Source organism: Drosophila ananassae, chromosome 2R (genome assembly GCF_017639315.1).
Source record: "Drosophila ananassae strain 14024-0371.13 chromosome 2R, ASM1763931v2, whole genome shotgun sequence".
Lineage (NCBI taxonomy): Eukaryota > Metazoa > Arthropoda > Insecta > Diptera > Drosophilidae > Drosophila > Drosophila ananassae.
Window position 1 is genome coordinate 24,052,984 of NC_057928.1, and position 11,326 is coordinate 24,064,309.

General features: G+C 46.1%; 1 protein-coding gene across 2 annotated transcripts in view; it reads left to right on the forward strand.

Annotated features, from left to right (window-relative positions):
• Nucleotides 1–11,326, forward strand: part of LOC6507340 (connectin) — a 100,064-nt gene that overhangs the window by 67,690 nt on the left and 21,048 nt on the right. For both annotated transcript variants that reach the window (XM_032453866.2, XM_001956181.4), the window contains one exon: nucleotides 6,411–6,484. The gene's annotated coding sequence lies outside the window, so the exon portion shown is untranslated. The remainder of the gene's footprint in view (nucleotides 1–6,410; nucleotides 6,485–11,326) is intronic.

Consider the following 11,326-nt stretch of genomic DNA (forward strand, 5'->3'; position numbering starts at 1 on the left):
TGGGTCTTAGAGGGCCGGGAAGGGAATGGAGGGGAAGGGTGGAAGGTCCTGAAAGCAGGAAAAGCCTTGGGATGAGTGGAAAAATGTATGGCGGGAAAACAAAACAATCGAAAATTATAAAATAACAAAAGAGCAAAAGGCGAGAGAATCGATTGGACGAAATCTTTTTATGCCAGCAAGGATCTTTGTCCTTTCTTGCTCTTGTGTTTTTTTCGTTGTTTCTGGTGTACGCGTCACGTATTGTCAATAAAAAAATAATAATAAGATACAATAAATTTTTACCTTTAACGAGTGCGAGCCAAGGGGTTAGGGAGGACATGCGTGTCCTTTTCCCGCTCCTGTGCGTAACTGTAACGCGCGCGCCACGAACAAAATATAAAAAGAAAATAAACACAAGAGGCCTGCAGAAGGGTGGTTGGGGCTGGAGGCCGGTGAAAGGCCGGGCGGGAGCTGCAGAAAGCAAACAAAGGCAATGACACGAAACGATGACGACGGTCCTAACAACAGCGGCAAGAAAAACGCCAGCCAGGCAGCAGAAAGCAAACAAATAAAAGGCGCAACAATTGCAAAAGGGAATGTGGAACTTTCTCCCTATCGGGCGCCTCGGTTGCCGCCCCGGCCCGCCCCCTCATTCTCACCCATTTCTCCGCCCTCCCCACAAGTGCGTGTGTAATTGAAACTAGGCGCCTCGGCTGGATATGGGCGTAGATGGTCCCCAGGAGGAGCTTCAGAGGCCGCTGAACTAATGCCAGGATTTCCGGCCTCTAGCCGTTCCAGTCAGGTGAGCGGGGATCAGTTCGCCAGGCTGTTCCACATTCTAAAAACGAGGCAGGGAGTGCTTAGGGTTTTAATAAGAGCCCTTAAATTATCCGCCAGATGCTCCTCCTACTCAGTTACCCCCCACTGTCTATCTGAACATCTCGTTTGTAATGCAATAAAGTACACAAATGCCGATTCTGCAGGTCAGTGCACTAAACAGGACCTGCCCCCGGTCCCGACTAGAAGATGGCTATTTGACCCTTCGCCTCACCCAATTCCGAGTCCATTTCAGTTCTAGTTCCATTGCACGGTGTCTAGACTCTGGAGCGCTACTTTTCATCGAGTTTGTCTTTTCGCCGGACGGCCAAGGATACAAAAAAGTGAAAAAAAGTTAATCCGAGCCCCAATCCGAGGAGGATCAGCGGGCCGAAGCTGAATCCTTGCAACAACTCTCGGACGGTTGCAACAGAAAGCGGCGGAAAAATATGCAAAAGAATGATAAAGAAGCCGGGCGGGGTGGGGGGTGGCGAAAAATTCGCAATATTTGTAAAAGGGACTACAGACAATTTGCCTTTAAATAGAGCGTGGCACTTCAAACAAGTGAAGCCGTTCTCAGCCCCACCCCCACTCCCACCCACTTTTTTCTGCAGCAAACAAAACATGAAAAAAATACACACAAAAAAAAAGGAGGGAAACAAAAATGAAAGAAAAACAGGACGAACGAGGAAGGGTGCTGGATGGGAGGATGGGGGGCTAGCGCGACACGGGGGAAAATCTGCAGGAAGAAGCGGCGAAAAATGAAAATCAAGAAAATGAAAAGAAAATAATATAACGAGCGCATATTAAAGTGGGTTTATTTATTTTGCCCTCGACGCTGTTGCCACTTTGGCCAAAGGTGCAGGACACGCAACTCGAGCACGGGGCACTGGGCAGGGGGTGTGTCTGAGTGGGTGGTGGTGGCTGGGGGCTGGGGGATGGGGCGGTACGGATGAGCGTTTGTTCCCTTTGTGTCTGTGTGTTTGCTGTCGTGTTTATTAAAAAATAATTTCCATGCTCAACTTGGCAATGTTGCCTAAGCTGTCGCATATAGCCGCCCAAAGTGCACCCTCAAGACACTCGAAAAAATAGGTTATCATTTTCCACATTAATACATCAAAAATGTAATAAAATGTCGTGAAAAAGGATACACAAATAAGAAATATTATAGTTATACTATTTAAGGTTTTTTTGCTAAAAAACTATATTTTATTCATAAAATAAACTATATCCATTATAATTATCCACTATATATTCCACTATAATTACTTCCGGTGTACATCAAGGATGTGTGTGTGTGTTTTTTGTGTGTATGAGGGAGTGGTAGCTGGTGCGGGTGAGATATCAACAGTTTGCATTCTCAAGTATCCCAGAGAAAACATTTGAAACAATAAGCTCGCTTGGTGGGTCCTGTCAATGCCTCACCTCATCCCATCCCCCCTCCCCTCATACAAATTCAATAATGCGACATCGACAACAACAACAACAAGAATAAGGACACTAAATTATTCAGCTGCGTGCGGGTGAGAGCCGGAAACGAAGGAGAAAAAATGTAAATCTGTGATTTTAATGCGTTTGCCAACTGTAAACATAAACCGAAAATATTACAGGACTTCTGCAAACAGGAGGAGCAATAAAAAGTGAGGAAATGCCAAGGACCAAGGGTGGAGGTGGCAAAAAGGAGAGTGGAGAGTGGTGAAAGCGCAAAAAGGGAAATGAATACGAATGCGCGTATGTCAATTTAATGGGCGGAAACTGTTTTGCGTGGGCGTGGCACATGCCAAAGTATAGTAGCAGCGCCAGCCGAAAGAAATATGAAATATTTATATGAACATTTTCATTTATTGAGCGTAAAAAATGTGCGCAAAACAAAGTGAGGTGGGTGAGGGTGGGTGGCCTCAGTGGGTGGGTGCTTCTCAGCCAGAGGTGAAGGACGCAAGGCAGTGGGGTGGCGGAAGCGTGGGGTGGGCCTCACCTGTGCTGGCTATTGTGCGTGCAGGATTGCTATCATCATAGTCATTGGCAGGACCGGCAGCGGCAGTGGCAGCGACTGTGGCAGATGGCCCTGTGCCTCGGCATTGCCCCGCCCACCTGCCGCCGCCCAAGCCAGCCCCCGGGAGAGACAATCTCGCCCCACTTTCTCCCGGGCCACTCGAAACTTTCATCATAAATACAGTGCCTACTATAATAATGCCCTTCCAGAGGGTGTATCTGAGGGCTCATGTCCTTAAGCGAATATTCAGAGAAGAAAACTAAAGGATGTGCTGAAAAATCCTTAACTACTAAAACCTTATTTTTAACCTAAAAAAAAAACCTTTAAAGACAATATTTTGAATGAAAACAAGCACTTTCAAGGGTATTCGGTATTCTTGTTTTGAGTGAAAACTGTCCCCCATTTCCATCAGTTTCCAGGACTCGCCTTGTGTTTTTCCTGTGCTCTGGTTCCTTTTGTTTTCGCTTTCGCTGCTCCAGCTTTTCCTTTCGCAGGGCTTTGTTATTTGTTTGTTTATTTTCTTGTTGCGGTATTCGGGGAAATTATTATATTTTAATTACACATGCGTTTCCCAACAAGGCCACTGCTCTTGCCACTGCCGCTGTTGTTGCCAGCGTATGCGTGTGCGAGGGAGATAGCTCACGAGCGGCCCCAAAAAACAACCGCAAAAATGTAAATGAAAATGGCGTGAAAAATCAGTTTCATGGTTTTTATATCCCTGTTTATTTGTTGTAAATGAGCACATTTCGCTGGCCCAGAAGGTGGGCCAGTAGGCGGGACGGGCCGGGCCGGGCCGTAGCCGTGGGTGTGGACATAACGGATGTTGATTATGACCATTTAGCATGGTTAGGAGTCCTGGCCCAGGAAGCGTCGATGCGGCCAACTGTTTGTTGTTCGTCCTGTTGCTGTTGTGTCGGCCTAATTAATTTTTGTCACTAATGTTTATATAGTTGGTAATGGGACAGGTGCTGCTCAACACTCTCCCCAGCAACTTTATTACCCAATTACATTAGCAGGAGCAGGAGACGGTCCTCCTCCCCCTATACTTTCCTCAAGGTGATGTCCTCCGAAAGAGAAGTGTTTCAAAAATATCAGTTAAATAAAATATATCTTTCCCCTCCCTCCCATATCATTCGCGGCTCTCAATATTAAGAAATAACAACCCGCCGAGGGCATTCGAGAACTTGCTATCCTGCGGGGCGTGGCGACACAATTCGGAGCCCCTGGGCTGGGAGTCGTGTGGCAACTTTGCTGTTGGGGTCTTCAATGTAAACAAGCGAAACAAATATTTAACTCGCAGGCCCCCGCAGCGGTGACTCCTCCGTGTCCTGTGCGTGAGTCTTTATGCGGATGTGTGTTCTAGTGGTAGTGTGTGTATGTGTGTGTGTGGGGGAGGGAGGCTGCCGCCACACACTTGGCAAACTTTTTGTTGCCAAGATGCTTTGGGCTCTGCTGTCGCTTATTTGTCGCAGCATTTGAGCTCAAAGCTTTGCCTTGTTACACTTTATGAAATCAGCTGCAGTGTGCCACGCCCTCTAGCCGCCCCGCCCCTGCCTTCCTTTGAGGCACAAGTGTTTATGTTTGTCTTGGCGAGGCGAGGCGGAGGCGGCGGCGGCTCATAAAGTGCCTAGCAAGCGAGCTGCCAGGACCTCAGCTCGGGCGCTGTCAAAAGTCACGTCGCGTCCTGCCAAGAATGAGCTTCTTCTGGGTGGGCCGACTGGGCGGGCATGTCTCTGCCATAAACTTGAACTGGAAATTGTGCGTAATTATATTAAATTTTTATTGCCCCACACACGTGAAATGGAAGCGCAGAAACAATTTCCGAAAGCGACTCGCAGGGTTATCCATGCAAATTGTTCAAATTGTTTAAATGTGGGTTGAGAGTCCTGGCAGTTGAGCAGGAGCACTGAATTTTAATCAAATCCAGACCAAGTGCTATAGGTCTGTAGGTGACTTACTTTGAAATACATTAGTTGCATGCTTCCTAACTTTAATTCACTTTCGAGGACTATAGGCCAAATAATTTCCATAATGATCCACACATTATATCGTTTTTGTGTTCCGGTATCAGATTACGAAGCAAATACAATGTTTACCTGTACAGTGTACACCCACCACCACCGCCGAAAGCCTCACCCAATTGAGCAATCAATGTCTTTGAATCCAATTTTCCATATGTTTTCCCCCCGGGCATGGCATTTTCCTGATTTTTCCGCTGCTGTTCGACAGCCTTTCTGAGGTTTCATTTGGCTTCGCCGGTCGGTCCGTCGACTCGGTCGGTTGCCACTGGCAGCCGCCGTTTGAACTTGTTTGACATTCCACCGACAATCAAATTTAGATGCCTGATATCGTCCCTCCACTCCACCCACCTCCACCATGCCACTACGCCACCAGACAATTGTTCGGTTTGCCACAAAAGCACTGCCCCTGCCCCGAAACTCGCCTTCGTCAGCAATTATTCAATGCTTAATCACGAGAAGGCATCGGCGGCATGAATGGCATAAATCTTATTAAATATTCAAATAACAGAAAAACTGGATTCGCCCCCACTCGGCCCGCAAAAAAGAAAACTAGATCGGGGGAGGCCAGAAATGCGGGCATAATTAACGGCAATGAGTAAAAAAACCGCCAGAATGGTCAGCTAACGTTGGAGGCTATTATGATTGCAGCAAGCACAAATTCCCAGCCCCCAGAAGTACTGGAACCACCCCCGCAATCCTCCGGTTTCCCGGAAAAAAGAAAACTAAAGTTGCGGGGAGAGGTCAGCATTTTTTGTGCCTCCTCTTTAGGCGTAGCCAATGCAATTATTTCATTTTCATTTTCATACAGGCCTCTCCACCTCCACCCTATTATCATGTAACGCCACATATGTGGGCGTGGCCCGCCCTCGGGGGAAACCGCTTTGGGTTGTCGTCATCGCCGTTTGTTATCGCCTTCTCATTGCCCGGCAAGCGAAACTATTTGAATAACGCGCCATCCACGCCCACGTGGCGGCCCAATCCACGCACTCCCAATCCCCGCGCACACATGTCCGCCCCGACAGGACCTCACCCAGAGTTCCAGTGTCCCCTTCGTGTTAATAGTTTTTCCTTTGTTGCCGGCTCTGTTCTGCTGTTTACGTTATCGCATGTCCCGGCTGCGAGGCGAACTTAGTTGGACCACAATTACTGGAAAATTAACGCAATTAGATTGGGCCCGGGCCAAGCCTTTGATCTTCCAGGCCTACAAATGGGCATTAAAAGCCAGCGCAGGCATAAAAAACAGCATAATGGAGGGATTATGAGAGGCGCTGGGCCAGGCTCCTTTGTGCAAAAAACGCTAATTTTTAAAACAACTCAGATGTATTTGTTTTTTTTCAGTATTTAAGCTGGAAACTACACCCATTCCTTTGCATGACAATGGGCTTTCTCTCCTCTATCAAATATTTTCCTGCATGGCTTATTTAATGTGTAATTTCCATTAACGTTTCAGGCCCACAGTGGGGCTTATGAATTAGGAATATCCAATTGCAGGCACTCTATAATTTAAGGGGTGGCTCGGATAGGCCGTAATAAGACCAAAACATGACATTATAATACGTAATATCCAACTAATTCGAGTCCCCCTCTCTATGTATTTGCAGAGACATTGCATTAGTCAGCAGATCGAGGTCTGCCAGCGTACGTGACTTGGCCCTTTCCAGGACTCAATCGAAAGGTAAGAGCAGTTTCTGAGAAGTACTAGCTCTCAGAAACGCACATACGTCTGTAAGAGAAAATTAGGGACTCTGGAATTCCAACTAATTAAGTTCAGACCCCTATGAAATTCACTTTTAAACTAAACAGGTACGACAGGTAATGGGGGTGGCTGTCAAAACGACTGCGATGTCTGGAATCTTGTTTGGAAATGGAATTTGTCTGGAATGGAGTCTGGAAATGTTTTATTCAAAAATTGCTAAAATATTTTGGCAAGTGAGTTAAAAGTTTGAGTCTGTCTGCCAAGTCCGTATTTATGTTTTGCCGTGTTTGTGCCCGAGCTTGTGTTTGTCTTTGCGGAGCATTTTTCCCTAACTGAAGGAATTTATTATATCAGAAGGACGGCGGCACGGGCACGGGCACTGGCATGGATGAAGAAGCTCAACGAGCATGACAAATTTTCACTTTGCGTTAGGCAAAAGTTGCAACAAACTTGCAACAGCGAAAATAATTTCGCTGCTCGTTGAAAGTCAAAGCATACAGACCAAAAAAAAAATGGAAAAAAGAGTAAAACTCAAGAAAAGCAAAGGAGAGCCAGAGAAGAAAAGCCCCGTCGACTACTTATCTGCCAGGACCAACACTTTTGGCCAGGTGCTGCCAATTTGGGCGTTAAGCAGTTGCCAGGACTCACGAAAGTGGCAGGGCTGCAAAAAAAAAGAAGCACACCCGAGGGGCGGCAGGTGAGCAAACAAATTGTGCAGCACAACTTAAAGCCAGAAAGGAGGCCACAAAAAATTCGGAGTAAAAATCGAGGGAATAAAAAGCGGCGGGCAAAGTGACGGCCAAAGTAATGTGCCAGCCAGCTCAAGTGCAGTGGGGCGTAGTCTGTCTGCCGCATAGGGGCGTGGCAGGCATATGCATATAGCGAGCCAGCCAGCCAGCCATCTAGGGCTCTTCCTCAGAAATATGTGTCAACAATATTGGGACAGGCTTCTAAGGCGAAGAAGAGCGAAAGTTTGCTCTGGCAACTAGTTTTCATTTTATTTTGGTGACAGGTATGCTAAAAGCTAAAAAACGTTCGAGCAGAGGACGATGAAGAGCAGATCCTGGATTCGAACCGGGGCCGGAGGTGAGGGATCTTCCAAGGACAATATGTGTGACAGCTGGCAATGACTGCCTCGCATGATAACAGAAATAACAATAACCGGGCCAAGAAACAAAAAAAAAACAGAGGCAGGAGCAGCAACAGCGGCAGCTGAAAGGGTTAACAAATGGCAGTCGAAACTTTGGCGCTACTGTCAAAATAAATGCGAAGCAATTTATGAAATATTTATGAAGTGTGACATGGCTGACAATAAATATATATCTGAGGAAGGACACCCACCGCCCACTGCCCACAGCACAGCTCACAATCCACCGCCCCCCACCCACCACCCACCATTCACGATTTGAGCAAATCCCACAGATTTGATCGAAGCAGACTCCAACTGGCGCTGACAAGTGACGCAAGCCAAAGACAAATCCGAATGATTGTAGGCCTTAATAAAAATGCGAATAAAACGTGGCCAACGGAAGGACGATAGGGACGTGCGGACGTCATAACTTGGCCCGCTGATTGATGGCTATGTTTCGTCTGCCGTTTTGGCTTTGCGTCATTTGTCAGACACGAAATGGAGGATATGGATCAGGCAACTCGGACAGGAACTGCAGTTTGTCCAACTGACCAAGATGGACAGAGTTTTTCTGCTTTTACTAGCCTCCTATAGCTGCCCGTTTTATTTGCAGCTAAACTAAATGGCAGCAAGCATCCTTAGTGACCCCATGAGGGGGATACCTAGTCCAGTCCAGCACTTCCACCTCACGAGTCAGTCAGTCAATGTCAAGCACGTCCGAGCTGCGTTCATGTCGCAGCTTAAGGTTATATTCACATGATGGGGCCACAGGTCTTGTATTTATTTCTGTACACTGGAGAAGTTCAATTCAATTTGGTTCTAAGAGATACAAAATAAGATTTTAAAATAAGACGCCATGAAAAATATTTAGTCCTGTTTGACTGGAAAATATTGTCCGAAGTCTAACCGTTTTCTCTACGTTCTGTGGATATGGATATAGATTTCCATAATCGAACTTATATATCCTGTCCTATTTTTCTACGTGCACACAAACCCAAAGCCACCGCTGCTGATTAAGATGAAGACGATGATGGGTTTGTGGATAGGCATGGGCTTGGATATGGGCATGGGCGGGAGCCTGGCTAGGGAGCTGGGGATGCTGCAGCTGATGGGGAACTGCCATAAACAACTACGAGTCTTCCGGCGTAAAAACTTATTGTTGACAAAACCTCATGACACACAGACGTGGAATGGCGCTGATGCCGGGGTGGAGGATGTGTGCATATTGTTAGAGTCCTCGCCGGAGTCCTGGGGATGATGCCAGCTGGCCTGTCTGACTGACTGGATGCCCTGGCTGCCACAGCGGAAGTGTCACCATTTGTCAAATAACGAAAATTGAAAACAATTTCCACACACGCCCCAGCCGCATCCCAGATTCCTCGACAGTCTCTTGTCTTGATCAACCTCATAGTGGGGCTTTGGAGCCTCGTGTTTGCATAAAGTTTGCAGGTCTTAGGTATTCAGGTCTCTTTAAAGTTAACAAATGCTGCAAAATATAATACGAGTGTATATTTGCGCAGATATGAGTGTGCTCCAGTGTGTGCTACTGGTCTCCCTGGGAAATTGCCGCAGTCGCAGTCGGGCTGTCAGCTTAGCTGCGGCTTTGCTCCAATTTCCCACTGGGTCGCCGTCATCATTGTTGTTGCTGCGGTTGATGTTGCTACTGCTGCTGTTGCTGTTGCTGTTCCTGCTCCTCGCCTTGTTGACAGTTCTGTCACACTTTCACACGCTCCGTCCCCTTGGCGAGGACTTGCTCCCTTTGCATGCCACATTGTTTGCACGCACACTCACTCGCACACTTTCGCCAGGACTCCCAAACACACACAAACGTATGCCTCGAAAGTTTAATCGAAATTATAAACAACATGACAAATTGCTTCTTGTTGCAATTTTCCTCGACATTACCAGCCCCGTATCCTTTCCCGTCACGGCTATACTTGTTCTTGTTGCAGCTTTTAATGTTGCTGGCCCTGTTATGGTTGCAGTTGCTCTTACTTTCATTCTCAGCCACAGTAGTTGTTATAGCATTAAAAAAACTTAATTTACTAAATAATATTGCAGGCAGAGCAAACATAGCTTGAGTGTTTCATATTTAATATACACATAATAATAGGGCTTCTGCAGTTTCTGCCAAAATATCACATTTTCCGGTTGATTAATTTTGTTGTAGTAAGTCTTTAAGTTAAGTAATATTTTGCATTTCTAATATGACTCGCTAACATGCCTCCTGCACAATATTCTTGGAAGATGTTGTTTCTCCCTCACCCTCGCTGTAGCTGCTGTTTGCCTACAAAATTATGCTTCTGTCGAGGAGCAAACATCATGCTGCAGCCCCCATTTTCCCCTTGGGGGAATAATTTTCCTGGTAATTGTTTGTCGCCAAGGCCTGCAATTTCTGGCGGCAACCGAGCTTGCTCACTTTCCGAGATGGAGAACTTAAGCCTGAAAGATCAATTCCATCCCGACTGGCCTTTAATCTCTAGCCATGGTTTCTGGTACAGAGTCTAGACTCTATCTCGAATTATGAATATACTCTTTATTTAGTTCGGTTCTGAATGGATGGACCGTCTCCTGCCACATCGAATCATGGCTCGCTTCGTCGCTTTCTGATTTTGTGATTTTGACACGAAGGCAAAAAAGGAGCTGGCCCGTTTGATAAATGACTCATGAATGCCGAGTGAGGAGTCGCATAAATCTTATGATTTATGCATAATCAACAAATTGATTTTTCATTTTCTTGTAATGCTCACACTGCTTCTCTCATCCTCGCAATTTCAAAGCTTTCATGCCTTTGAGTAATTGGCTGTCAGAGTCGCGGTGCTACATATGTGGCACAATCATACACTGCTATAAAAAGGTTCTTGTTTTAACAAAGATTAGAAGTTTATTTGAAGTTTGACGTTCAAGAAACAATTGTTATTTAAGAGAACTAACAGACATTCAGTAGTCATTAGTAAAAGTTGAGTTGAAAACTTAAAAACTTTACTAACAGTGCAGAATCTGACTTTGGAATCTCTTTAAAATCTAATTACCCACACATGCATTTCTCAAGAGTGGAATTTTTGATTTGCTGCTCGACGACACACTTAAAAACTCCCAGAATATCCGAAATATCCAGCCAGCCAGCCAGACTATATAGCCGAGTTGCGGCTGCTGCGGCCAGATGTGTATCTGTATCCGTGCGCTCTTATCTGTCGGAGTGTGTGTCGGTGTGTGCCTTGGCAAGGACATTTTAGTTTCGCCTTTGCTTTGATATTTAAATTGAAGTCATCAAGTCATCTTCAGCTGCCGTCTGGTACCGCAAGACGCCGAAAGTTTTCATGTATATTTTGAGTACTTAATCCTGCGGTGTGAGCCACTTCTAATGCTCCTTGAGCCCTGAACTTTGGCCAAGAGGTTCCGGAATCCGGAGGGAAATTCCGGGCCGGAGGCCAGAGGAGAGCCGGCTAAGCCGGAATAAGCATAGCATCATGCTACGCAGCACTTATCATCGTTTTATTTAAAATTTATAATCGAAATCAATGTAATGAAGCATGCCCGAGTCAATAACTCAAGTGACTTTCGGCTTTCCATCAGTCTAATCCCAGTGATTTCTGAAAACCTCCACCACCACCTCCAACTCCACCTCCCACAGGGATGCTTTTGGCCTTTTATTGCGACAATATTTTATGCAAATCACTGGGCTGACTGTC